Source organism: Cynocephalus volans, chromosome 9 (genome assembly GCF_027409185.1).
Source record: "Cynocephalus volans isolate mCynVol1 chromosome 9, mCynVol1.pri, whole genome shotgun sequence".
NCBI classification, from domain to species: Eukaryota; Metazoa; Chordata; class Mammalia; order Dermoptera; family Cynocephalidae; genus Cynocephalus; species Cynocephalus volans.
Genome location: NC_084468.1, coordinates 146,650,217 through 146,677,406, shown reverse-complemented (window position 1 = coordinate 146,677,406; position 27,190 = coordinate 146,650,217). Strand labels below are relative to the sequence as shown.

General features: G+C 50.9%; 1 long non-coding RNA gene across 2 annotated transcripts; it reads right to left on the bottom strand.

Annotated features, from left to right (window-relative positions):
* Positions 1-12,575: 12,575 nt before the first annotated feature.
* LOC134385611 (uncharacterized) lies at positions 12,576-24,241 on the bottom strand. Of its 2 annotated transcripts, XR_010024418.1 has the most exons (4): positions 24,158-24,241; positions 22,565-22,660; positions 18,991-19,157; positions 12,576-12,772 (listed from the first exon to the last, which is right to left on the bottom strand). It is a non-coding gene; the product is annotated as an uncharacterized LOC134385611 (long non-coding RNA). The 2 variants fall into 2 exon arrangements; XR_010024419.1 differs by lacking the exon at positions 18,991-19,157.
* Between the last annotated feature and the right edge of the window lie 2,949 nt (positions 24,242-27,190).

Sequence of the window (27,190 nt, the reverse complement as noted above, 5' to 3'; positions counted from 1 at the left end):
AATAGCAGGGATCCAGGAATGGAAAGGAAAGGCAAGATCCCTGTCTCCCTGATGTTTCAAGTGTGCCTAGAAATCTTTCATTCTTAGAGCTGAAAGGGACCTTCAACACCCTCTAATTCTATCTCAGGACACTCAAGCCCAGGCAGGAGAGGTGGCCTGTCCAAAACCAAAGACAAAGCAAAGCAGGAACTAAGTCAGGGTGGGAACACAGGGCTTCTGACAACAGTCAGCCTAGTGTTTCCAGCAGGTTGAGAGCCCAGGGCATGTGTGGTGAGGACTCAAGCAGGGGTGTTGGGAGAAGAGAGAATAGGCAGACAGGGCAGCAACAGAAAGCCATGCTGTGTGGTCTGGGGTCCCTCCCACTGAGACCTAGGCCCCCCAGCACCCCATTCTCCTTTGTCATCAGGGGCCCCCAGCCCTTTTCTTCAGAGTCCCAAGGGGAAATTGGAGCCCAGGATTGGCAGCATGGAATCAGGGGGCCCCACTGAACTCTTACTAATTCCTGGATCATGTTCCTTTGATGTTTGTTTTCAACCTAACTGGAGTACCGGGCTACTGCCAGATCTAGGTACGGGCTCTGAGGAGTGTGCAGACAGGAGGAGTTGGAGGAGGTCTAGGGGGAGAGGTAGAGAGAGCAATCATTAGGGGTGGGGGCTGTCTTAGCTGGCAGCAGGGCACCCAGCCTCCACCATGGGAGGTGGTCAAGAGACTGGCCTGCAGGAGCACGTACCTCCAGCTCCTTCATGTAAACTAATGTCACAAAGGCCTCCCCACTGATGTCACAAAGGCTTCCCCACTAATGCCACAAAGGCCTCCCCCCTGATGTATGATGTGGGCTAGAAGAGATTAGAGCGCATGTGGGGACGCTCTGTCCCCCCAATGGCTAAGCCCTCTGGTGTCCTTTCTTCCCCATCAGCTGGCAAAAGTGTCTTTCTTGCCTCACCTGGACCAGGCCCTCCTCCTGTCGCCCCTTTGTGCCCACTTCTCAACGTCTCTCTCCCCTATTGTCCCTCCACTCCTGAGCAGCACTTGTCCTGTACTTTTTTTTGGTGGTGGCTAGTACAGGGATTGAGCCCTGGAACTTGGTGTTATCAACATCATCCTGTGCTTCCTGAAGCTGGATCCAGTGAGATAGCCAAGCTCATGGTCCGTCTTTTGTGTGTAGCTTCAAGGGAGAAGACTCAGAAAAGAGTCCTAAATCATATTCCTAGCAGAGAGGCAGGATTCAAACCCAGTCTTCTTACCCAGTCCCTGACACTTCTTCCATGATGCTTACCATTACCCTCTACTGTCTCTTGAGCCCCGTTCCCAGGAGTCTGACCAGCTGAGACTCACCTCCTTAGGCAACTGCCCCCCCCCAGATGTGGTTGAATGAGGATCACTGCCAGTTTTCATTTTGTTCTTTGCTCCTGGAGGACCACCAGGGCTGTTTCTACATTGGTAATCTCTTAACTGTGAAAAAGAAAAGCAGTAATGTTCAGGAGACCTATAAGCCCTTATACTTGCATCCTACTTTACCATTTTACAAAATACTTTTACTTATACCATCTGATTTAATCCCACCAACAACCCTACAAGGTGTTGTAGTGATCACTAAATGGTTGAAGAAATGGAATGATAACATGACTAAAAAAAGGCAATAATGGAATTTTAACTTCAGTCTTCTGGGGCTTTGTCATGAATCAGCAGCTGCCAGGGGGCAAAATACAAATCAGACATTGGGGTCCTCTCTTAAAGAGTTATGAGAGCTGCACACCAGTACTTCTTTAATGTTTATGTCAATGTATACTAATGGCAGAAGTCATGAGGCCACACCCCTAGGGATCTGGGGACCTAACAAAAAGAGGACAACCGAAGCATCATTTCAGAGAGAAGTGTATTATGATCTTACAAATCTAGGTGAATGTCACCCTTAAGTTCATTAATAGATTTTTTTCTCTCTCAAAAGAATCAAGCAAATCTGATGCTTCAGAAAGATGCCCCCATGAGTCCTGTGGCACCCCCAGATTGAGGTGATCTGGGCAAGATTCAAGCTGTGAAGTTCAGTTGCCCAGGATTTGTTCCACAGAAGATAAGCACATCTCCCTCCAGAGAGCACTGACTGAAAGGCGCTCTGGTCCCAGAATCCTAGGGAATTCTAATGTGAGATACAGACTCAGAAATAAAATGTAAAGTGTCTCTAGAGAGTAGAAATCTGGGAGAAAACCAAACCAAACTCATTCTCCCAATTGTCACCCAGAGATATTGTCAACATATTGAGCTTACTGGTGAAATGTAGGCTTTTCAGCAGGTAAAGGTCTAAGTGAAGGGAGTAAGAAGCCAGAAACCTCTCAGCCCTGGTTCCCCTAGTTCTGAGTGCCCTTCCAAATAGAAATTTGTGCCATGACTAGAGAACCTGGAAAGAGGGTGAAAATACTTAGGGGTCATCTGTTCAAAGGCTGGGCTACAAGTAGTAATGACAGAGGACAGCAGGCAAGGGCAGGGGCTGGGCTGCTGAGGGGGCAGGGATGGCTGAAAAGACTGGTGAGGGGAGTCAATAGGCACAGAGGGGCAAGCCCCATGTGCCTCAGAAGTGACACCGAGTCCTGCCCCTGTCCCACCATCAGAGGGGCCTTGGGCTGGGTCTGGGGCCTGCGACCCAACATGCTATACCTTTCTCTTGGCCACAGTCAATTTCCTCTGTCAGGTCTCCTCTGACATCTTGGCTCAGGGAAAAGGAAAGGCGGACCGCTTCATCACCATCCAAGCACTGGGGAATTGCTTCCTTCAGCTAACAGTGCAGATGTGCAACTGAGCTAGAGCTGGTGGGAGTGGGTGGTGCTAGGCAACACTGCAGTGGGCATGGCCGCAATGCTCATAGCCCATTGGTGGATGGGAAAGATGAAACTAATGGGGGCATGGCCAGGACACAGGGAAGGGTGAAGTCACAATGAAAGCTGTGATTGCTGGCCACGCCCACCCCAGGGAGGGGTCCCCCTTTGGGGAAGAGGGCAGGGCTCTTGCTTGGTGCCCATGCAGCTCCTGTGTGACCCTTCATGGTGGTTGTCACAGAATTTGAGGCACCCAGCAGAGCAGAGAGGCCACCTGGATTTCAGGACATGCCTCTGGGTTTCCAGCCACTCCCTGAGGTCTCAGTCACCCTCCTCTGGGCTATCCCCTGGAAGAAAGTTACTGTTGCCAGTCAGACCTATTTTCAGCACCAACAAGGGGAAAATGAGACCACAAGGGGACTGGCTTCAGCAAATCCAGTGGCTGGGCATGCTCAGTAGAGAGCACAGAACATTCTCTAATGTGCCTGGTGCATATGATAGGATCTGACCAATGAACATGCTCCAGGAAGAGACTGAATGAGCAAGTGTAAGATTAAATGTTACATAACTGGGAGCCATCCCTTTAACTGAATATTCATTAGATAGAGAAACTATAAAAGCCGAATCCCAGCTGAAGGGGGTGGTTGCTCACTCTCCTGGAGGCAACCTGCACTCTGCTGACTGAGGGGTGTGTACTGTACTTTGTATCAAACTTACTTTCAGCAAGCGGCTGCTCAATCTCTTGAGCCAGCCTGCACTTTGTACTGAATTTTAAGTATGTTTTTCTTGCTTTTGTGTTAGACTCGATGTCTGTACTGAACCTATAGTATTGTGGTTGTTTTCCCATCTCATTTCAAATCCTCTGAGTGCATCCTCTGAACAACACATAGGAGATCACCTTATGCCATGTGCTGGTGACCTCACAGATGGGGCAGGTAAGAGGGAACTCACTGCCTCCTGTTTAGGAAAAGCACAGATAACACTGTGCATTGCACACACATCTTCACTGCCTCACTTATTAATCCTGTAAGAGAGATCCCTGAAAATAGAATCACAGAACAAGAACATTTTATGGTTTTTTGTTTTAATTTCCCAAGTGGCTTTCTAGAAGTTTCCAATTTCCATGTGCCAGCAGTGTGGGGCAGGGCCCGCCTCACCACAGTTTTCTCAGTGCTTCTCAGAGCTGTGTGTTTGGTTCTAAAGTATCTGCCAATTCGATATGTGGAAAGGGCCACCTCTCATTGCTTAAGTGACTCTTACCTTGATCACTGATAGTGTTAAACATTTTTCATGTGCACTGATTTGTGTATTTCTTATTTTGTGTTTCTTGTGCTTCTATATACTATTTATTATTTGTTTGTACATGTCCTTTGCCCTCTTTTCTATTTGGGTCTTTTTTTTAAGGTCAATTTCCTGCTTTCTTTAGATAGTAATGTATTGACTATATGTCAAGTTGTGGCAAATATTTTCCCTGTCAATTGTTTTAAAATGAATGTGGTGGCTGGGCCCCTCAGTCCCAACGCCTCCAACTTGAGCCTAGCGTGGTCGGACAGACCCTGGTTTTCCCTGAGTAAACCTCTCCAGGACACCAGTACCTCTCTTCAGATGGGGTGAGGGGAAGGAAGAGGGAGAGCCGATCCACGATGGCACTGTGTTTCCAAATCTCTCTCCATTAGTTCTGGCACAGGCCCAATTCATGGCTGGTCTTTCTTTCTAGGCAGTCATTGTACTGATGCTCCTTCTAGACCATAGGGGCTCCTATGGAGGAAAAGCCAAATGGCTTGGCAGGGTGGAGAGAGCCTCTTCTGCTCTGGCTTCCATGGCCTTTCTACCCTTTGCTGCCTCTAGCCTAGACTTCTCCTGGGCTCCAGCCACACTAAGCTGCTCACAGATCCCTGAGTGGGAAAGACATTCTATCTTGGCTCAGCTTCCTTCCCTATAAGCCTCCTGCTCATTTCAGGCTCACTTGAGGCACCACTCCCCCAGGGCTGTGTCTGCAGAATTGGGACTGGTCACCGGGGACTAGGGGACAGGATCAGGCATCAGGTAATGCCTCCCCAGGCACTACCCGGTGCCATGTGGCTGGAGCTGCTGGCCTCTGCTCTAATGCTGGCCCTGAGGCTGGTGGCGGGAGGCAGAGGGGCTGGCGGGGTTGCCTGGTACCTCCCAGGGAATGTGAAATGAGGGGCCAGGCTAGGTGCCCCTTAGACCATCACAGCTTCAAGACTCTGCGATTCTGGGTCTGAGAGCATCAGCGTCGACCACCGATGCCCAGGCCTGGGGTGACTGCAGGCTGGAGCGACTGCCCGTTGAGGATCCAAGTAGCAGGCTGGTGGAATGTAGTCATTCGCTGTCCATGTTCTGTGTCAGGCAATAGGGCCAGTGCAGAACTTTTTTTTAAAGAAATGTCTCTGCAAACCCAAACCAGATCAGAGGAGACGCAGAAGCAGCTGCCTCAGCAGAGGGATGGTGGCACGGCAGTGGAGAACTCCAGGGGGCCGCTCCAGTGCCCAGCTGGCCAGTGCCTGGGTCATAGTAGATGCTCGGGGAGCACCTTTGAAGTTAAATCAACAAACACAAATCATATGTAAAGGACTGTGCTCACTAGAGATGCTAGTTATCGCAAAACCAGTCTCCCTTAGTTCAGTCTTTATAGAACCCCACTCTTCACTGAGCACCTGGCTACCTGAGTAAAAATTATTTTTCTGAGTGTATTAGCCCATTTATGTTGCTTATAACAAAATACCTGAAACTGGGTGATTTATTTTTAAAAAATGAAATTTATTGCTTACAGTTTCTGAGGCTGCAAAGTCAAAGTCCATCTGGTGATGGTGACAGCAACCCAGAGGTCTCACATTGCAAGATGGTGAAAGCAGAGAGAGCAGAGAAAGGCAGACAGATGCTCCTCTTCTTTTAAAGCCCCCAGAACCATGCCCTTCACCATTTTTAATCCATTCACCACTGCATGGTCCTACGATCCAACCACCTCTTCAAGGCTCCACGTTTCAATTACCATAATAGGATTTCCCACCCTGTTACAGTCACAGTGGGAGCTTAGTTTCTAATACATAAAACATGAGGGATACAATTCAAGCTTCAGTGAGTTTTAGGGGGACATAATTCAATCCACTACAATGAGTCACCCTTGAAGTAACATATCACTATCTGACCAAATTCTGACCAGCAAGATGGAAATGGTGGTGTCACGGGCAGCTTCCAGGAGCATTCCATAAAAGACAGCTGGGCACGTCCTCCCTCCTGCTGGCTGGGATTCAAATGTGATGGCTGGGCCTGAGCAACCACACTGGGCCAGGAGGCAAGTGTGTGACTCGAGACCACACACAGCAAGGCAGAAGAATCCTGGGTTTCTGAGGACTCACACAGGGCAACTTCTGCAGGGTCATCACCAGCACTATCAGCCCACACATACCAGGACACAGGGTTCCCCTTCTGTGAGAGACACAGCATCAATTTCCCTGCTACACCTTCCCAAATTTGGGAAACACTTCTTCCCACAGCCCACAAAGGGCTTCCCTCCCCTCGGCCTATGATGAAAACAAATGGGCTAAGTGTTCTTCCAACCCGCTGCCTGCAGGTAAACTTCACACACCTAGTCCTCGTTTCTTAGCTTTTTGATGGTCAAATACCTTATTCCTCCTTCCCCCAAACCAAACCCTGGCCACTGAAGTCCTTGGTTTTCAAGACATCATCTCTCCTGTGGTGTTCCTGAGACTATTTTAGGATCAAGACAGAGGATTTGACTTTGTTTTCTGTCTCTGAATTTGGCCTCTAATGGTAGAAAGGAAAGCCAAGAACAATAAAAATAATAAATATTTCAAAATATTTTCCTACAACAGTAAGATTAAACAGATCTACTAAGTCTCAGAAAATGCTCAGGGGTGAAGCAGAAGAAAAGAGAAAACCAGCAGACTCCAGAAGAAGCCAGGCTCCCCGGAGCTGCACGTTCCATGGAAGCACCACCCTGGAACTTTGGTGTTGAAACCTCTTCTACTCGGTGTCCCGTTCCTTGCTGCTGAAAGCATCCTGACTTACTCTCAGGGGCTGCATTATGGATTTGGCTTTGAGGACTTTCTCTGTGATAGTGTCCCCTCTAAGAGGATTCATGGGAGATCATGATGTCTGGCCTCTCTTTTACAAATAATTGTGCCTGGTTTTCTCACTGGACACCATGAATCATTGTACTTGGCATTTGTTTTTAATCAGGTAGGGTGAGACATGCAGACACAGAAATGACCATCATGAAGGAAGTCTGTACTCACAGATCCCTAAATACAGGAGGCCGAGTCACTGTGCAGGGCACACAGGACAGCCCCAGGGTCACACAGGAGGCAGATGTGGGAAGAAGGTGAGCAGAGCCTTTAGCGTGGTTTCCTCCAGAAGGAAGAGGGAGGCAGGGCAAGCAGGCTTAGGGTCGTCTACTTGGAATAGTTTACGGGGCTGCCCCTGGTTGCCCATACTGGACCTGGGTGATTGGCGCAGGGGGCGGTGGCCCAGAGTGTGAGAGCCCATGGTGGGGGCAGGTCGGCTCTGGACTGGTTGGTTTGCACAGGCAGGTTGTGCTCAAAGCCTAGTCCTTACCTATCTGTAGGGATTGGCTAGCCCTAGGACAGGCAGTTCTTCAGGCTCAGTGTACCAAGGATCAGAATAAAAAGACATGATTAGCATAATACTACACCTGCTTGCATCTCCTCTTAGCATAAACCGTTAGTAATCCCAGAACCAGACTCAAGGCTCCCTTTGCACTTGCCTCTGTACTAATCTCACTCCTAGACGTAGCCTCCTAAACCTCTGCATCCCAATTTCTTCACTTGTTTTTATTTTATCATTTATCATCTTGCTTGAACTATCCTAGGTCTTTTCTGGAATGAGACAGTGTATAAATAAGTAAACAGAGAAAGAAAGCATCGCAGCCGCCTGCAGGACTTGCACACTGTGAGTGAAAGCACACAGCAGTTCTATAAGAAGCTGTCATGGACCCTGCAGAACCACATTGCAGCTTGCACGAGAGGCACTGTAGCTAGACACAAATGCGACCTCCTGTTGTACTGCCCAGAGTAGGCACATATTACACACTTCATTTAAAATAACTCTGTCTTGGAATTTAGTCTTGGGGCTGAGGAGGATTTACTTAAAGAGCTCTCTGGAGGAATGGGAATGGCAGGTGTCTTAGTCTGTTCGGGCTACTGTAACAAAGCACCTTAGCCTGGGAGGCTTATAAACAGGTATTTAATTCTGACAGTTCTGGAGGCAGGAAGTCAAGATCAAGCCATGGAAGATGCAGTGTCTGGTGAGGCCCCTCTTCCTGTGTCCTCACTCCTAGGCAAGCTCTTGTTTCCTGTAAGGACACTAATCCTGTTCACGAGGACTCCACCCTCATGACCTAATCACCTTCCAAAGGCCATACCTCCTAACAATATCACCTTGGGGATTTAGGCTTCAGCATATAAATTTGGGGGGACACAAATATTCAGCACTTAACATTTGTTGGATCTGTCAAGGGAACATTCAGAGATGAAAAGTATTTCGAAAGGAAAAGAAATTGATTTGCAAAATGGGGCAAGGGAGTAGATTTAAGTAAGACTAGCTTATCCAATAACCCCCCCAAAATACCCACAAAAACCCAGTATATAATATTTTTAAACCCCCCACAAGATTACCATATTTGCACCTTCCTCTTCATGGTAGAAAAACACCAACTCCTTGCTTAATTATCACCCACAATGCTGTGTGACTTCCTCAGACATCACAGGCGAGGTTGTTTCAGCTAGGGAGTCCAGGTTTATGGGAAATGCTCAAAATTTTGTTATTGGGGGGCCAGACTAGACAGAGTGGCTGTACTATTTTTGTGTTATGTGAAGGCACAAAGTATTTCTATCTCCCCAACTGTAGAAAGCCATCTGCGCGCACATCACTGAGGACAGGAGCTGAGCAGAGCAGCCGTTCTCACATGGTGAATCACGTGTTTACATTTCCACCCATTTCTCTCATTATAATATCATTTTGGGCCCTCCAGAGACATGATCAAAATTAGTATCACTCCTAGGGGTACTCAGGTCAGGAAATACATGGAGCGGAAAGGAAAAGTGGCTTCAATAAAGGTGACACCTGTCATTTCTCATTAAAGATGATAAGAGACTAAATCGCACCAAGGTTGCTGAATTCTGGCTCTGTTGGCTTTTTTATCCCTGAAGGCCCTATGAGACAAGAGTCATTACACCTGCTGATCTTAATGAGTAAAAGAATGTCCTGAAACATTGTTACTCTTGGTGCTTCCTCCCCTCCCAGTGACTCTCTCCACATTAAAGAGGCTGAGTTTGGGGTGAGCAGAGGGCAGCCTTGGCTTTGACTTCTAAGCCAGGGTCTTAAAATCCATGCCTGAGACAGTTTCCAAACTGGAGGCTCTCATTCACAAGCACCTGCCATTCTGAGCAGAGCAACAAGTGTACTGAAATCTCACAACAGACTCAGAGCAAAAGGATCACACACACACAGGCATGCACACGCACACACTTGTACACCCACACGCATGTGCACACGTGCATACACAGGCATACACACAAGCACATGCATGTGCATAAACACATGCACATGGACACACAAGCACACACACACACAGCTGCGTGCATGGGCACACCCACATACACATGCACACCCCCACACATGAACATGCACACACATGAGAATACCCACAGAGCCTTGGGAGAGCATGTACTTAGCCTGTCTTCTCACTCTTCCGAGAGGAGACAGGGACCTTCCAAGTGGGGCTGGGGCCTGTTCTTTCGAGAAGCCCTGACTCTGACCTGGCTCCTGTCCTGATCACCTGGAGCCTCTGAGATGCCCCTGCCATTTTTATTCATTGATTGAACAAATAGTTGCGGAACATCTATTCCGTGCCTTCCAGAACAGAGACCATGTGGGCCTTGGGTCCTTGACACGCACATGAAAGAACAGATCCTCGGCTCGCTCAGGTGATGCTAAGGGGCACGCTACTCTCCTGTCATGCTGGCTGGCCCTCATGCTGCCACTTAGTTAAGAGGGAGACTTGGAGGGTACTGCCTTGGGCTGAACTGCATCCCCTCAAAGCTCACCTGCCGGAGCCCCAACACCCAGGACCTCAGAATGGTACCATATTTGGAGACAGGGCCTTTGAAGAGGTAACTGAGTTAAAATGAGGTTGCATGGGGGTCCTCTTCCAATATATCCTGTATCCTCATAAAAAGGGGAAACTTGGAGGCAGACATGCACACAGGGAGATCACCAAGGGAAACACAGAGACACCGTCTGCAAGCCAAGGAGGCTTCAGGAAGAACCAGCCCTGCCATGCCTGGATCTCAGACGTCCAGCCTCCAGAGCTCTGAGATAGGAAGCTTCTGTAGTCTAAGCCCCCAGGCTGTGGTGCTTTGTTACAACAGCCCCAGCAAACCAATACAGGCCCCAACTCCAGCACTTTAAAGCTCTCATCTCATGACATACACTGGTGTTTCCTGAGCATTCGGAAGCCCATCTTGTTTTAGTGTCTGTGCCTCTGCGAGAGACTTCATGGATCCCACCATCCTACTGCGGGTGGGAGGTCTTCAGCAGGGGGTGGGTTGGGTGGGATGTGGAGTCTTTGGCTTTGGGAGAGCTGGTCTTTCTGTCCCACCGATTCTTCTGAGGGTTATCTGTTAGGGTGCCTGCGCACCCATAAGCCAGTGACCCTCTTCTTTGGACAGTTTCTTTCCTCTTGCCCTCCTATCTATGAGAGTAAAGTCTCATTGACCATGTTAATACTAGTGGTCCCATTCCCAGACATTGCTTACTGGACCAGGGACAGAAACTGACTCCAGCCAGATTTTCTCAGTCCTAGAATTACCCATTAGAACAGAGTGCAAACTGAACCTTTACCTACGGCTGGGCCTGAAAGTGTAAATCTGGAGCAGAAGGGTATCAGTTTTCCAAGGTGGGCCAGAGAGACAGTGAAAACCATCTGCCTGAGGGAGGAGCAAAGCAGGTGTCCCAAGAGAAGGGCAGCATGCACGGGGAGGTGGCCAGGCCCTTGGCTGGTCCCTCCCGAGGCCACTGCGTCTCTGCGTCCCATGACGATGTCCTCCTGGCTTTCCTTGCACTGGCTGGGCTGCTCTCTGAACCAGCAACCAAATCTCTAACCTACCTCCATCTCTTCATGTGGCCAAACACCTCCAAATACTAATTTTATGGCTGAAAGCTATTTTCATAATCCAGAACCATTTATCTATTTCTTAATGCAAGCATAGGAATGCTGATTTCTTTTTTGTTGGAAATAAATGTAATAGTTAAGTGTACATGCTCTGTATTAAGCCAGACACGAATTCAAGTCCCAGAGCTGCCACATCCTTGCTGTGTGACATTGGAGAAGCTTCTTAACCTTCTCAGCCTTGGTCTCCTCATGTACAACGTGGGGACGTTAACAGCCCTCACCTCAACAGGTTGCGGTATAGAGTGGTAGGTCTCTAGTAATGTGGAAATAGTCACAATATCATCACCTCTCTTTGATACAGTTACAGATGCACGATACTGTTTAATTACCTGTATCTATTTGCACTGGGAAAAAGATCTAGACCTAAACACAGTGAAATTGGATCTCTGAGTGATTTTCACCATATTTCTTCTTACCTCTATTTTCTCATTTGACAAAAATAATTGCTTATATCAAAGAAATTAAGGAAAATACATTCCTCAGTGGGGGCCTGATATTTTTTTTCTAAAAGCATGTCCATTTGTCATCTCTGAAGTTCGGCATGACCTTGAGGCTCACTTCAGGTAAACACTTCTCTTTAAGAACAGAGGGAAACACTAGTTACAGACACATTTTATGAAAGCACCTGCAACTTGAAGTACCTCTCAACTTCAGGGGTGGGGGGAGGGGAGGCAGGTGGACAGGTAGCGCGTGGCCAGGAGTTAGAGGTCGACTGCAGGAGTGTGTGTAGGATGCTCATGTCCGAGCCATGCAGCATTTCTGTGTGCTTGAAATTTTTCATAATAACATAAAGGGGAATCCACAAATGCATGCAGGGTAAAAGCTGAAGTGGGCAGAGAAGTACAGCACGGGAAGACAACAAGTCCCTTCACCTCTGCTCCAGCCTGCTTGTCCCCCCAGGTGCCTTCTGGATATTGCCAGTGTCACCCCCTGGACATTATCCCCTCGCTTTTTAGGGGAGGCCCAGAGACCCTCCACCACTTGCCGAGATCTCAGTACAAGCCAGTCTAAGCCCTCATCACCACGTCCCTGTCATCCAGGGCTTTCAACTGCCCAATGCTCCTCTCTGCTCACCCACCCGCAAGGGAGAGATGGTAAAGCCCAGGTACTCCCAGCCCATCCAGTGAAGATGCCAAGGGAGACAAAGACTCGTCACCCCTGGGTGACAAGATCTTTTCTTGCCAGCGTTAATTCAAGAATAGACTCCAACTACAGAAACATGCACCTGCACCCAACAGTGTGCAAATACCCACAAAACTTTCAGAGATACACCACCTTGCAAGACACAGCATGGAAAGGGCACGCAAGATGCGTAGCCCAGCACAGAAGTCAGGGTGCAAAGAGTCCATGCCAGCCGATGAGAAAGATGGACGAAGGATGCAAACAGGCAGGTCACACGAGAGAAATGTGGCAATGAGTGTACTCCACACACACCCCATAAAGAGAAAGTCAACTTCACTTGCAAAGAAAGAAACACGAAGGAAATTTTTCCACCCACCACATTTCTAATGGTTGGGAAAGAAAGTACTATCCAGTGCTGGGAGGGGCAGGGGAGGTCCTGCCCCCCATGGCACCCACCCTTTACTTCACGTTTTCACTTGTCTCTTTTCCTCCTCTGCAGCTGGGGGCGGCAGCCCACCAACCCCGAGTCTGTGTTGTCTTCTGGTGCGGGAAGTGCTCCACAGCCACAGGTATCCATCCATGCTTGGGGAAATGCCAACCGCACCTGAGGATGATTTGCAGAAATCTGTGGTCAGCGGTTAACTCTACAGGAATCAGCACGTGTTATTTTCTAGCAGAGACCTGTTGTAGAGAAAGTTTGACTGGAGAGGACACATTGATACAGCCTTTCCGTAGCAGTGCAGCCTTCCCACTCTGCTCCACTTTCAAAGCCAATAAAAAGAAGGAGTTGGTAAGAAAGAGGGTGTGGGCTACAGGTGCACCAGCCCACCTCCTCGCCTGCTTTCTGTCTAGGCAGCACTGTACTGCTGGAGTCGCAGGTGAGGATGTTTGGGATGTGTGGGAGGTCGGACAGCATGCAGGGCGGGATGAGAGTGGGAAAAGAAACCAGGCCACCAGGCCACTGCAGAACTGTCAGCAACTGGACCAGCACATCAGCTTTAAAAAGAATCATACACACAACTAGGGCTTTGGTAAAAGCGACTGTAAAATCACAAGAGTTTGCCAAAGCAAACGTAATTTCACCCATGAATTTCATCAATTCACTATTTATTGGGCATCTACTTTGCACTGGTGAGGACGGACACAGCCCCTTCCCCAGAGCTTGTGTCCAGTGAAGGAAACAGACAAGACTGGAGAAGAGAGAAGGAAAGATGTGTGGTGCTCTCAGGAAGGCCTCTGTATTAGCCAAGTCTTTCACCTTCTGTATTTCTGATGCTTTCACATCTGGGGTCTTGATGACCCTGGAGGGATGGCCCCTCCCAGGGCTGGCCAATTCCTAGAAATGCCCAGGGTCTTGCCTTTCACAAGCAAACCATCAGGTCAGAGCCCATCCCCACTTCCTCTACAGGCTCTCACTCTCTTGCCCACTACCCTTTGCCCTGATCACCCCAGGGCCAGGGACAGACAACCAGGGACAGCCTCCTGCACCCCTTGGGGCCACCCTGTGCTCCTCACACCACGCAAGGGGAGGGCTCTCCATGCCTCCCACCCCTGGAGAGGATTCGGCACCAGCCTGTGCTACAAACATCCTGGCACAGGGGTAGATTCCTTCAAAACTTCTGTGAAAGCTCCATAAGAGAGTGCTTTGCACTGGTTAGCTTGGTATTTAATAATCTAGGGCAGGAAGGACCTTTCAAATACCAAACCCTCATGCCCACTCCTCCTGCTGCGGAACAGGCTGCCACAGGCGCAGAGGAGGGAGGTGCACAGCAGCCTCAGCATCTGTCACCGCAGGGTCACATGTCTGTAACTCGGACCCCAAAGGAAAACACATCCGTTTCCAGCAGGCTCTCAATTGCCTTGTACAAAGTCCAGTCCAGGCCAAGAAGAGGGAAATCAGGCCAGGACAGGGTAATTTTCCATAAGACACTTGCACTCCTCTCCCACTGCTGCTGCAGCAGATCACCATGAACTCAAACATGCACTTGCAGCATCTAACCCTTCAGAAGGCCAGCCGTCCCAAATGGGTGTCATGGGAGAATCCACGTCCTCTGAGGCTGCCACACTCCTTGGCACTGGGCCCCTCCCGCCAATGCCCCTCTGACTTCGCATGGGGCCACCTGCATGATCCAGCGCACTCCCCCATCCACAGAACTCCTCACCTTAGTCACTTTGCAAAAACCCTTTTGCCACACAAGATAACATGTCACAGGTGCTGGGGATTAGGGCGTGGACTTATTTTGGGGCAGTATTTCTGTCTACCACACTGCTGTAACCTAACTCGCCTGGCCTGCTGGAATTTGGGGCCAGAGCAGAAGGGTACAGGGTCGTGCTTGTGTCTGACCTGGGCAACACCACACCCCTGGGCACGCACACACCCCTCGTGGAAGAGCGTGGGGATGAGTGCCACAGGGTGGGGGCCTGGGACATGCCTTCCTCTCAAATAACAATGGCTGCTGCCCATCGCCGAATGGCCACCAGCATCACACACCCAGCTGAGGATGGTGAGGACATAGCCACCTTACGCCTCATGGTGTTCTTGCAAATACTTTTCTCATTTCATGGACAAGGAAGTGGAGGAGGAGAATGAACTCCCCAGGGTCACACAGACCTGGGAGTGACCACGAAGGCTCAGTAACATCAGACGCAGGGTGCTGCTGGCATGGTTTCCCACACATCTTACCTTCCCCTAAGACCAGGAGCTCTTTGGGGCAGGAGCTGTGTCTCCCCTTTCCTTACTGTCTTCCCCAGTGGCCAGCAGAGTGCCAGGTATACAGTGGGTGCACAATAAGAGCCTGTTGCCTTGACATACCTGCCTCGGCCTCAGGTACCAGGATGAAGCCAGCCTGAAGCACCCGCTGGTGAAAGTCTGAGCAGGAAGAAGAGCCATGACCCTCTCTCCACCGCACCACCGCCTGCCCCTGAGCCCTAGTGACTCATCCTCTGGGCACCTCTCAAGCCGAGGGGCCTGTCCCTTCAGTCCAGCAGTTCCAGAATCTACGAGCCCTGTGTGTGCCTCGGATGTGTCTTCTGTGTCCTCGACTTGAACAGTGAGCGAGATCTGAAGCACAGACGGTCAGCTCCTCTGTCCCTGTGTAGAGGAGGGCAGGCTGGAGGGGAGCCACTCCCATCCTCACCACAAAGTCCCCTAGAACAGGCCATGGTGGCTGTTGGCTGGTCACTGCCATCTGCCCCAAAGGAGAAGGCAGTCCTCAGGCCGTGACACAAAAGTCCGGGCCACCTTCAGACCAGAGACCAGGAAGACAGTATCTCCTGGGGGCTGGGCTGTGAGTGGGAGGAACAGAATGGCCTTTCCCTGCAGGAGCAAAGACCAGGCCTCTCAAGATCCTGCAGCCAAGGCAGTCTCTGTGGGCACCCCCCGCTCAGGAAAGGGGAGCTCCGTGGCTCTAACGAGCCAGCCAGGGCACCCAGAGGTTTCCGAGCAAGGACACCCCTTTTGGCATAAGGTGCCAGTACTTGGAGGGTTGGGAGGGCGTGGTAAGGGGTAGAAAGTGGGCCCAGAGACCAGAGAGTGGGATGCCCCAGAAGACAAAGGTTTAATCGCCAGGGCAAAATTATCTTCCTACTCTTACGAGAACTGGCCCTGGAGCGAGGGGGCTTTTTTTCCCCTTTCTGTGGGGAAGTGTCATTTGAGTCTGTCTCCATTGGTATCATGATGGCAGAAAACTAGGCGAAAAGTGAAAATACAGGGAAATCAAACATCATCTCTGTAACCTAGACGACAGCAGGGGTCACGTGGCCCCCAAAGATGGAAATAAGATAGGCTCGGACCCTCATTCCTTCCTGTGGAAAATCCTATATCCTCTGCCCATACCTCAGAAGTGGGGATTCTTGTGTTTTCATGCTCCCATTTATCTCTGAGTGAGGGCTACTACCAGATTCACTTAATGTTTATGGATCACTTAAAATGTGTTCAACCAAAGCCCGTGGTACTGGATTAGAGTCAGAGGCCTCAGGGTGAACTCATGTTCAACTTACTATATACACAGATGCATGGACATAATCACAAAGATGCATAAAAACAGTGTTGTAAGAATACGGAGAAATTTAAACCCTCACACACGGCTGGGGAAACTACAATGGTGCAGCCACTTTGGAAGCAGCCTGAATGTTCCTCAAATGATTCAGTACAGAGTCATCAAATGATCCAGAAATTCCACTTCTAGGTATATACCAGGAGAAATAAAACTATGCATCCACAAAAAACCTTGAATACAAATGGTCATAGCAGCATTATTCACAATAGTCCAACGCAGCCCCCTCCAAAGCACAACCACGTGCCCAACTCTCACCCAAGTGCATGCACAGGCCCAGCCCCCACCCAACTGTACCCACAGGGCCAGGTCCCCTGAAAGTGCATCCATGAGCCCAGGTGCCACCCAGCTACACCCACAGGCCTGTCCCCCCTACCTGTAGCATTGAGCCCAACCCCCCAGCTGCACCCATGGGCCCAGTGCCCCCAACTGTACCAATAGGCCCAGCCCCCATAAAAGTGAACCCAAGGGCCCAGCCCCCACTCAACTGCACCCACCTGGCCAGCCCCCACAAAGGTGCACCCGTGGGCCCAGTCTCCCTCAAAACACACACATGGGCCCTGGCCCCCCCAAAGCACTACCACTGGCCCAGCTGCCCCCAAGAGCACCCATGGGCCCAGCCCCCAGAAAAGTGTACCCATGGGCCCAGCCCCCACCAAGCTGCACCCATGGACCCATACCTCCCAAAGTGCACCTATGGGTCCAGGCCCCCCAAATGTGCATCTACCAACCCAGCCCCACCCTAACTGCACTCAGAAGCTCAGCCCCCACCTAACTGCACCCACGGACCCAGGGCCACCAACTGCACCAAGGGTCCAGCACCACCCAACAGCACCCATGGGCCCATCCCCCACCCACCTGCACATACCAGTCCAGCCCCCACCAAATGCACCAATAGGTCCAGTTCTCACCAAAGCACACCCATGGGCCCAGCCCGCCCCCGAGTGCACACATCAGCCCAGTCCCGACCCAACAGCCCTCCACAGGCCCACCCCCACCAAAGTGTATCCATGGGCCCATCCCACACCTAACTGCCCACACGGGCCCAGCCTCCCTCAAAGTACCCCCAAGGACGCAACCTCCCGGAATCAGTCCATTTTTGTTGCTTATACCAAAGTACACCGAACTGGGTGATACACAAAGAAAATGAAATTTATTGCTTAGTTTCTGAGGCTGGGAAGTCCAAAGTCCATCTGGTGGTGGCAACAGTGACCCAGGGGTATCACACTGCAAGACAGTGGAAGCAGAGAGAACAGAGAGAGAAGACAGACTCTCTTCTTTTAATTGTCCTCAGAACCAAGCCTCTGTCCACTATTTTTAATCCATTCACTATGGCATGGTCCTGCAATTTAATCATTTCTTTAAAGCTCCACCTTTCAATTACCATAATAGGATTTCCCACTCTAAACAGTCACAGTGGGGGATGAGTTTTTAATAGACAAAGCCTGGGGGACACAATTAAGCTTCAGTGAATTTTAGGGGGACAGAATTCAATCCACTACACCCCCCCAAAGTACACCCAAGGGCCCAGCCCCCCACCAACTGCAACCATGGGCCAGCGCCCACCCAACTGCACCCACAGGCCAAGCCCCCACAGAAGTGCAGCCACGGGCCTAGCCCCCGCCAACTGCACCCACTGGCCCAGCACCCCAAAGAGTGCCCTGCTTGCTCCTGACTGTACCCATGGGCCTAGGCCACACCTAAGATAAACCATGGGCCCAGAACCACCAAAGTGCACCCACCAGCCCAGGCCTCACCAAGTGTGTAAAGGGGCAAAATCCCCTGAACTACACCCAAGGGCCCTCCCCCCAGAAAGGTGCATCAACTGACCCAGGCCCAATATAAATGCATCCACCAGCACAGCCACCACCCAACTGCACCCACAGGCCCAGCGCCCACCAACTGTACCCACCAGCCGACCTCCACCATAGTACACCCTTAGGCCCATCCCACATCTAACTGCCCTCATGGGCCCAAGCCCCACCAATTACACCCAAGGGCCCAGCCCCCATCCAACGGCACCCATGGATCCAGCTCCCGCCTAACTGTACCACAAGTTCAGCCTCCCTCAAAGCACACACACGGGCCCCGCCCACCCAAAGCTCTACCATGGGCCCAGCCCCAATCAAAGCACTATCACCAGCCCAGCTCCCACCCAACTGCACCCACAGGCCCAGCCCCCACCTAACTGTAACCACTGGCCCACCAACTGTACCCAAGGGCTCTGCCCCCAGAAAGGTGCACCAACATGCCCAGCCCCAATACAAATGCATACAAGTGCCCAGCCCCCACCCAACTGTACCCACAGGCCTAGCCCCACCAAACTGTACCCACTGGCCCAGGGCCACCAACTGCACCGGAGTGTCTAGCACCACCCAACTGCACCCATGGGACCAGCCCCCACCCAACTTCATGCACAGATCCAGCCCCCACCAACTGTAGCCATGGGTCCAGCCCCCACCATAGTGTATGCATGGGCCCAGCCCCACCCCAACTGCACCCCCGGGCCCAGGTCCCACCAAGTGTACAAATGGGCCCTGCCCCAAGAAAAGTGCACCAATGGGCCCAGCCCTAATACAAATGCACACAAGTGCCCAGCCCCCACCCAACTGCACCCACAGGCCCAGACCCCACCTAACTGCACTCACACCTTTGTTCTTTTTTTTTTTTTTTCTAACACATCGTCTTTCATCACTGACTGATCAAATTCTACCCTATCTTGAAGATTCAACTCAGGTGTCATCCCACTGTAGGCATCCCTACTTACCTTCTTTCACCTGGCTTCTGTCCTGGGACTTCTCTTTTACATTGACAGTCCCCATTCGATGATGACACACAGGAGGTGCTCCGTTTCCCTGGGTTTGGGTTTCAGGACATGCCTCTGGCTCTCCAGCCACTCCTGGAGGTCTCAGGCCCCCTCCTCTGGGTTCTTCCCTGGAGGAAAGTTACTGTTGCCAGTTAGACTTATTTTTAGCACCACCATGGGGAAAATGAGACCACAAGGTGCAGGCTTATGCAAATCCAGTGGCTGGGTATGCTCAGTAGAGAGCACAGGACATTATTGAATGTGCCTGGTGCAAGCGACAGGCTCTGACCAACAAACACACTCCAGGAAGAGAAAGAGTCAGCATGTGTAAGACTAATGTTACATAACTGGGAGCCACCCCTTAACTGAATATTCATTAGGTAAACAAACTATAGAAGCCGTATCCCGGCTGATGGCAGGGTTGTTACTTACTCTCCTGGAGGCAGCCTGCACTTCCCTGGCTGAGGGGTGTCTGCTTTACTTGGTATGGAAGTTACTTTCAGCAGGTGGCTGCTCACTCTCTCGAGCCAGCCTCCGCTCTCTACTGAACTTATGGATTTCTCACTTTTGAGTTAGACTTGATGTCTATACTGAACTTACTTTTGTGTTAGACTTTTGGTGTGGGCCCTGCTCAGCCTCTGGAGCTAGGCCGCACTCTCTCTATGGAACCTGTATTTCTTCTCTGTTCTATTAAACTAGTTCTCACTTTCTTCCATGACTCTGCCCTTGAATTCTTTACTGTGGTGGAGTCAAAAACCTGACAAGAGGACTGGGTGGGTTGAGGATGACTATCGGGTTCCCTGCTTGGATCCTACCTCCAACATTGGTGTCATTTAGTCTCATAGCTTTAAATACCTCCTATATGCCAACGACCCCCAAACTTATATCTCTAGTCTTAACCCAGCGCCCCACCAAAGTGCATACATGGGCCCAGACCCCACCAAACTGCACCCATGGAGCCTGTCCCCAACAAAGTACCCCCATGGGAACAGTCCCGCTCCAAAGTTCACCCATAGGACCAGCCTCTACCCAACTGCATCTTCAGGCCCAGCCTACCTCCAACTTCACCCATGGGCCCAGTCTCCACCAAGGTACTGCCGCAGGCCAAGCCTCCCTGAAAGTACTTCCAAGAACACAATCTCCCCAGAGTACACCCATGGGCTCTGTCCCCACCCAACTGCACCACTGGGCCCAGCAACCACCCAATGGCACCCATGGGGCCACATCCTCATGCTGTGTGCCACCCCAAGTGCACACACGGGCCCAGGCCCCCCACAGCTGCACTCCTGAGCCCAACCCCCCAATTGCACCCATGGTCCCACCCCTACCAAAGTGCACCCACGGGCCCATTTCCCACTCAACTGCACCAACAGGCCAGCCATTCCCAACTACACCCACGGGCACAGAACCCTCTGGCACAGCCTTCTCCCAAAGCACCATTGTGCCTAAAACCCACCCAAGGACCCACATGGGCCGAGTCCTGCCCAAGATACCTTCACAGGCCCAGCCCCCCAAAAGTACACCCAGGAGCCCAGGCCCCCAAAAGTATACACACAGGCCCAGACTGTACCCAAATTCACCCATGGGTCCTGCCCCACCCACCAGCATCCAAGGAGGCAGTGCCTCCCAAAGCATATGCACATGCCCAACCCCCACCCAAGTGCACGCATGGTCCCCGCCCTCCACCCAGCTGCACCCACGGGCCAAGCCCCCCCAGAAGTGCAGCCAGGAGCCCAGCCCACGCCAACTGTACCCACAGGCCCAGCACTCCAAAAAGTGGACCCATGGGTCCAGCCCCCACTCAACCGCACCCACAGGCCCAGTGCCCACCAAACTGTACCCACGGACACATACCTCCGAAAGTGGACCCATGGGTCCAGGCCCCCCAATGTGTACCCACGAACCCAGCCCCACCCCATCTGTACCCATAAGCTCAGCCCCCACCTAACTGCACAGACAAGCTGAGCCCCCACCCAACTCCACCCACAGGCCCAGCTTCCACCAACCTGTACCCACCGACCCATACCTCCAAAAGTGGAACCATGGGTCTAGGCCCTCAGAAAGTGTACCCACGAACCCAGACCCACCCCATCTGTATGCACAAGCCCAGCCCCCACCTAACTGCACCCACTGGCCCAGGTATCCCAACTGCACCCACAGTGACAGTGAGGGGATGGGGAAAGTGTGCTTTCCCACACCCTGCTGGGGGAAGTGTGAATTGGGATGACCCCATGGAGGTCATTTGGTTACAACCAACCAAACCACCACTACACAGTGTCCTTTGTCCCAACAACTCCACTTCTGGAACTGAGCCTACAGCATGAAGTGACGTGCAGGCATGTTTTAGTTGTTGCATAACCACTCTTACTAGCAAAAGTTGGAAACATCTTACATGCTCGTCAACGGGGGCTGCTCAAATAAGTTACAGCATTATGCAGTTCAAGAGACTGCAGAACCTTCAAATGGTTCAGAAAAAAAGAGAGAGCTGATAAAGCCAATCGGTAAAAAATGTTAACATGGTAAATTTAGGTATGGCGGGCAGACTAATGCCCCTCTTCCAAAGATACTCATGTCCTAATCCCTGAAACCTGTGAATATGTTAAGTAACATGGCAAGGGGGAATTAAGGTGGCAGATGGAATTAAGGCTGCTAATCAGATGACCTTAAAATAGAGAGATTACCTTGGATTATCCAGGTGGGCCCACTGTGATCACAAGGGTCCTCAAAAAGGGAAGGGAGTGAACCAGAGAGACAGCAACTTGAGAAAGATTTGGCCTGGCATTGCTGACTTTGAAGTCGGAGGAAGAAGCCATGAGCTGAGGGCTGTGGGCACCTCTAGAAGCTGTGAAAGGAGGACATGGGTACTCCCCTGGAGGTTCCAGGAGGGACCAGCCCTGTCCACACTTTGACTTTAGCTCAGTGAGGCCATGTTGGACTTCTCATCTCCAGAACTGTAAGCATATAAATGTGGACTGTCTTATTCCACCAAGTTTATAATAATTTGTCATAAAAGCCATCAGAAATTCATACCCCAGGTACAGGGTATTTAGGTATTCTTCGTGTCATTCTTGCAATTTTTTTTAAGTTGGAAGTTATTTCCAAAGAGTTACAAGGAGAAACAATGCTATAGAACTTCTTTGTGTACTGATACGTTGCCCTGAAGTTTCCATGTTCAGAGTGAGCAGCACATGAACTTTTATGTAAAACATAAACACAACAAGTGAGGCGAGACAATAACAATAGTTTGTACACAGGTGGGAGATCCCAGAAAAGGGATCTAAACTGCTTACAGTGGCCTCAGAGGAGGAGCTGTGGCCTGGAGACAGTGGGAGGCAAACCTTTCATCATCAACTCTTTTGTACCTTTTGAATTCTGTCCCCCATGTAAGTATTTACTCCTTTATAGCGAATAAAAACATACAATCAAAGCAGCTGCAAGACTTCATGAGGCATCTGTGCCACTTGGGATTCCTGTAGGTGACTCGGCACTGGAAGCTTTTGGTTGTGGGGAGGGGACACAAAGGGCCACCACTCACCAAGAGAATGGCCTCTCTGATGCAGGCATCCCATTGGTCCTTCCTCAGAGTAGGTACAGCCAGGTGGGTTAAGCCTTCCTCTTTGGCCTCAGTTACCTGTAGGGGGAGGGGAGGGCGACAGTGTCTCAGCCTGGACTGTGGAGAGAGGCTACCTCCGAGCCACCAAGTGCCAATACTGAGAGCATGGCCCTTAGAGCCAGACAGCCCTGCTCCAATACTGTCCCCTCTGCTTGTCAGCCATGGGAGACACCCTGGTCAAGTAACCGAACCCTGCCCCGAGCCGGTTTTCTGGTCTGTAAAATGTCCCTGTGGGGCCACCTCAGAATTAAACGACAGCAGGAATGGAAAGCACATGGCAGCTTCTGATACACAGTAATGGCAGCCTGGGCTCCTACTAGATTTGTCCTCCCTACCTGGTGAGGAAGGAGCTTTCTGCTGGGGTCAGGAGGCACGGTGCCCTGGACAAGTCCCAGTATCTCTCTGGGCCTCGATTTTTAGGCAATCTCTAGGGTCTCTTCCATGCTAAAACTCAGTGAGTCCTCGTGGGTCGAGGTGCTTGGAACACCCTTCTGGCAGAGCTCTCCTTTGAGGCCTGTCTCCTACAGCAAGTCCTCCTTGACTACACCAGTCTCCATGGAGCCCTCCAACACCCGAGGCAGCCAGTAGAGGGCTTTGGTGTGGGCTTTGGAGTCACACAGGCTGTGCTTCCAGTCCTACCCTGGCTGGTTGTGAGGTGTAAGCTAGGGGACAACTGGCTTTGCTGCTCTGAACCTGCTTTCTCTTCTGAAAGGTGGGAACCACAACAGCACCCATCCTAAGGGGTTACAGGAGGAACCAAGGAGCAAATGTGAGTCAAGTCCAACCCTCAGTGTCCGAGCTGGGCATCCTTAAGTGCTGGGTCCAGAAGGTCCCAGCACAGACACTGCCAGGCTCAACTTCAGCTGCCTCTGCCATTCAAGGCAGACTTTTTCAGGTGCCTGCAGCCCCAAGGGCAGGGTGGAAGCTGCTACCCTCCCCGCTCTCCAGTCTGACTTGCTCGACACCCACAAGGGATCCGTTCTCCATCTTCCTGTCCTCCACTTTCTCCCAGACCTTCAGCCCATCCCAGCACCCCAACTCACTGACAACGCTCCCAACAACCGCCTCAGGCTCCCTGGCCTTCCGGACTCTCCTAGTCTCTCATCCCGCCCTCCCACGTGGCTTAGAACCCCTATTCACAAGGACACGCCAGGGTCCATGTGTACTTGCTCCTCTAGGTTCAGCCCCCATCTCTGGTCACCCAGATTCCCCCAAACGCTCTCTTCGCTCCCAGGCCTCTCTTTCACCACCTCCCTCAGGACTCACCACCCCCTTATTTCCCCTAAGGTCTCCCCGCTGAACCCCACTCCCTGCAGCCCCAGCCCCCCTCGTCCCCTACCAGCTCCCTCCAACCCTCTTCCTGCCCCGCCCACCAGGCCTCCCCCTCCCCCGACTCCCACCCTCCGCCCCTTCTTGCCTCGCACCCCGAGGTCTCTCCCCTAACCCGTGAATCTCGGCCGCCCCTCCCCCCGTCCCCGCTCCCCAGGGCTTCGGGCCTCTGCGCTCGTCACGCACCCCACGGAGTCTGTGAGCTTCTGACTGGGCCCCGCTCTCTTGAACTCCATGTCAGCCTTGACGATCTGGAAGAATTTCTTCATGGTGACAGCTGGCCCGGCAGCGGGGGACCGCGAGGAACGAACCCGAAAAAAATACCGCGCCCCCCGAAGTCCCGCCTCCGCGCCGTCGCCCACGTGACGTCAGTCCCGTGAGGCTCTCTAGCGTTGCGTGCTTCGCTGGCCCGGGGCCACCGTTCTGCACTTTGGGGTCGCGTTTCTGTGGCATTTCCGGACTCTGTTGCCAGAGCGACGAGCAAGCTTCTCCCTGGAAGCCGTGCACCTTCCGCGCGTTCTCAGAGGGGTGACAGGACAGGCAGGGACAAGCCGACTGATCCTCATGGAGAAATCTCTGGCCCTGTCCTTTTCCCTGCTCAGGATATTTCCCTGGATCCCCAGCGCTTACGTGACAAAGTCCCAATTCAATGTGGGGGCATTCAAGGCCGCCACCACCCAGCCCGGTTTGGACCTCAGTAGCCCCCCACCCACGTACCCTATGTGGGAGGCGTTGCAGAGGATGCACTCCACTTGGGCGGACAAGCAGAAACAAGCTAATGGTGGCATATGTGTTGGGCTGATCAGGCGGCAAAGGAGACACCCAAAGTGACAGCTAAAATAAACCTCATGAGTTGGAATGACATGGGCAGAGACGGAGGGACGGGAGCCTTCCAGGGAGCCTTTCAGGCAAGAAACACTCTGCACCGAGACTGCAAGTGAGATATCATGGGCTTTCTCTAGGAAATGAAAGAGTCCCATGGCTGGGGGAAGGGCAGAGGAGAGGAGAAAGATGGTGATGGGAAAGAATTGTGGAGGGTTCTGACCCCCAAGGGGCTGAAATTTTGGAGATCTGAGGTTATCCTGAGGATTTTGAAGGGATTTAAGGAAGAATAGGTTACAGCCCAAACTTGAACCTTCCTGATCTTCAGTTTCCTATCTACGAAATAGGGATAAGAATAGCACCAGCCTCCTAGGAGGAGTGTAGGGATGATGTTGCAACTAGAAATCCTCACTAAATGTCAAATGGTATAATGTTTTATCACTTTAGTATTTATTGAGAGTCTGTTCTGTACCAGGAGTGAAGAAAACAGAAAAAATTCTCTGACCTCACGGAAGGAGCTGCCGATTTTTTGGAGAGAAGTGGGGAAGGAAGACAGACTTTACAATAAATACATAAAATCTGTGTTCTGTGTGATATGTTCACTGAAAGAAAAAAATAAAATCTGTAATAGGGAAAGTGGTGTTATAGGAGAGATCAGGCTGGGGCAGTTTGCCACGTCAAATAAGGGATCAGGAATCGTAAAAAGGCATTTTTGAACCACCAGAGAAATTTGAATATTTCTGGGCATTAGATAATATAAAGGAGCTATTAATTTTGTTAGGGGCAATAAAGTCATGGTAGTTATGTTTGACAATAAGTTTTTATCAGTTATAGATGCATTCTGAAGTATTTATGGGTGATGGGACATCTGAGATGTGCTTTAAAATACCCCAGAAAAGAGCCGGCCCGTGGCTCACTCGGGAGAGTGCGGTGCTCCTAAAACCAAGGCCACGGGTTCGGATCCTATATAGGGATGGCCGGTTAGCTCAGTGACTGAGTGTGGTGATGACAACACCAAGCCAAGGGTTGAGATCCCCTTACCGGTCATCTTTTAAAAAAAAAACCCAGAAAAACACACACACACAATTTTGGTAAGATTTCTTGTGACTATATTTTCTCCATGTAATAAACTTGAACAGCAGAGCAGTCATTTCCCAAACAGTTACTGAGCATCTACTAGGTCAGGCCAGTAGAGTCACAGTGCGGAAGAAAACAGACAGGGTCCTCTGCCCTCGTGGGGCTCACAGGCAAGTAGGGACACAACTAGGAAATACATATTTAGTGATAACTTCTATGAAGACAAAGGGGAAGCAAGGAATAAAGAATGATAGGGCCTCTCTTTTAAACAGGCTCATCAGGTCAGACCTTCAAGTAGAGACCTCTGAAGGTGACAAGGGACCAAAACATGGGGATGTCTGGGAGAACAGCATTCCAGGCAGAGGTAACAGCGAAGCTCAAAGGCCCAGAGGTGGGAACTTATTCACAAAACATTGTGCCTGTAGCGGGGCGAGTGAAGGTGAGAATTGATTCTCTGCCAAGAGCAAGTAATGTGTGGTCTTACCATCCCCTCAGTGGAAAATTCCACAGCTGTAAGAAAGTATGGTTATAGGAATGAGACAGCAGGAAGGGAAAATCCTTGAGATGTATTAGTTAGCAATTGCTGCATAACAAATCATCCCAAAATTTAGCCACTCCAAATAACAAATAGTTTCTGTGCATCAGGAATCAGGAGTGACTTAGCTAGACTGATGGTTCTGCCTCAAGATCTCTCATGATGTTGCAGTCAAGCTGTTGGCTGGGGATACATTTTTGTCTGAACGCTTGACAGAGAGGGGAGTTGCTTCCCAGCTCACTCAGATGGTTGTTCGTGGGTCTCAATTCCTTGCTGGCTGTTGGCTGGAGGCCTCAGGTTCTTCCTACATGGACTTTGCCATGTGCTATGTTTTGAATGTCCCTACCAAATTCATGTTGAAATGTAACATTCAGCATTGCAACAGTATTGAGAGGTGGGGCCTTGAGGATGTAATTAGGTCAGGAGAGCTCTGCCTTTATAAATGGATTAATGACATTGTGTTGGGAGTGGAGTAGTTATCTTGAGACTAGCTTTGCATGAGTTCAGCCCGATTTCTGCTCTCTGTCTTCTGTGTTTGATTCAGCCTTCCACCCTTCCTCCATAGGATGACCCTTGCCAGATGTAAGGGCCATGCTCTTGGACTTCCCAGTCTACAGAACCATGCACCAAATAAACTTCTGTTCTTTATAAATTACCCACTTCGTGGTATTCTATTATAGCAGGAGAAAATGAACTAAGACAGGCTGCTTGAGTATCCTTGTGGTATGGTAGCTGGATTTCTCCAGAGTGAGTGATTTCAGAGAGAGAGAGAAATGTTCAAGAAG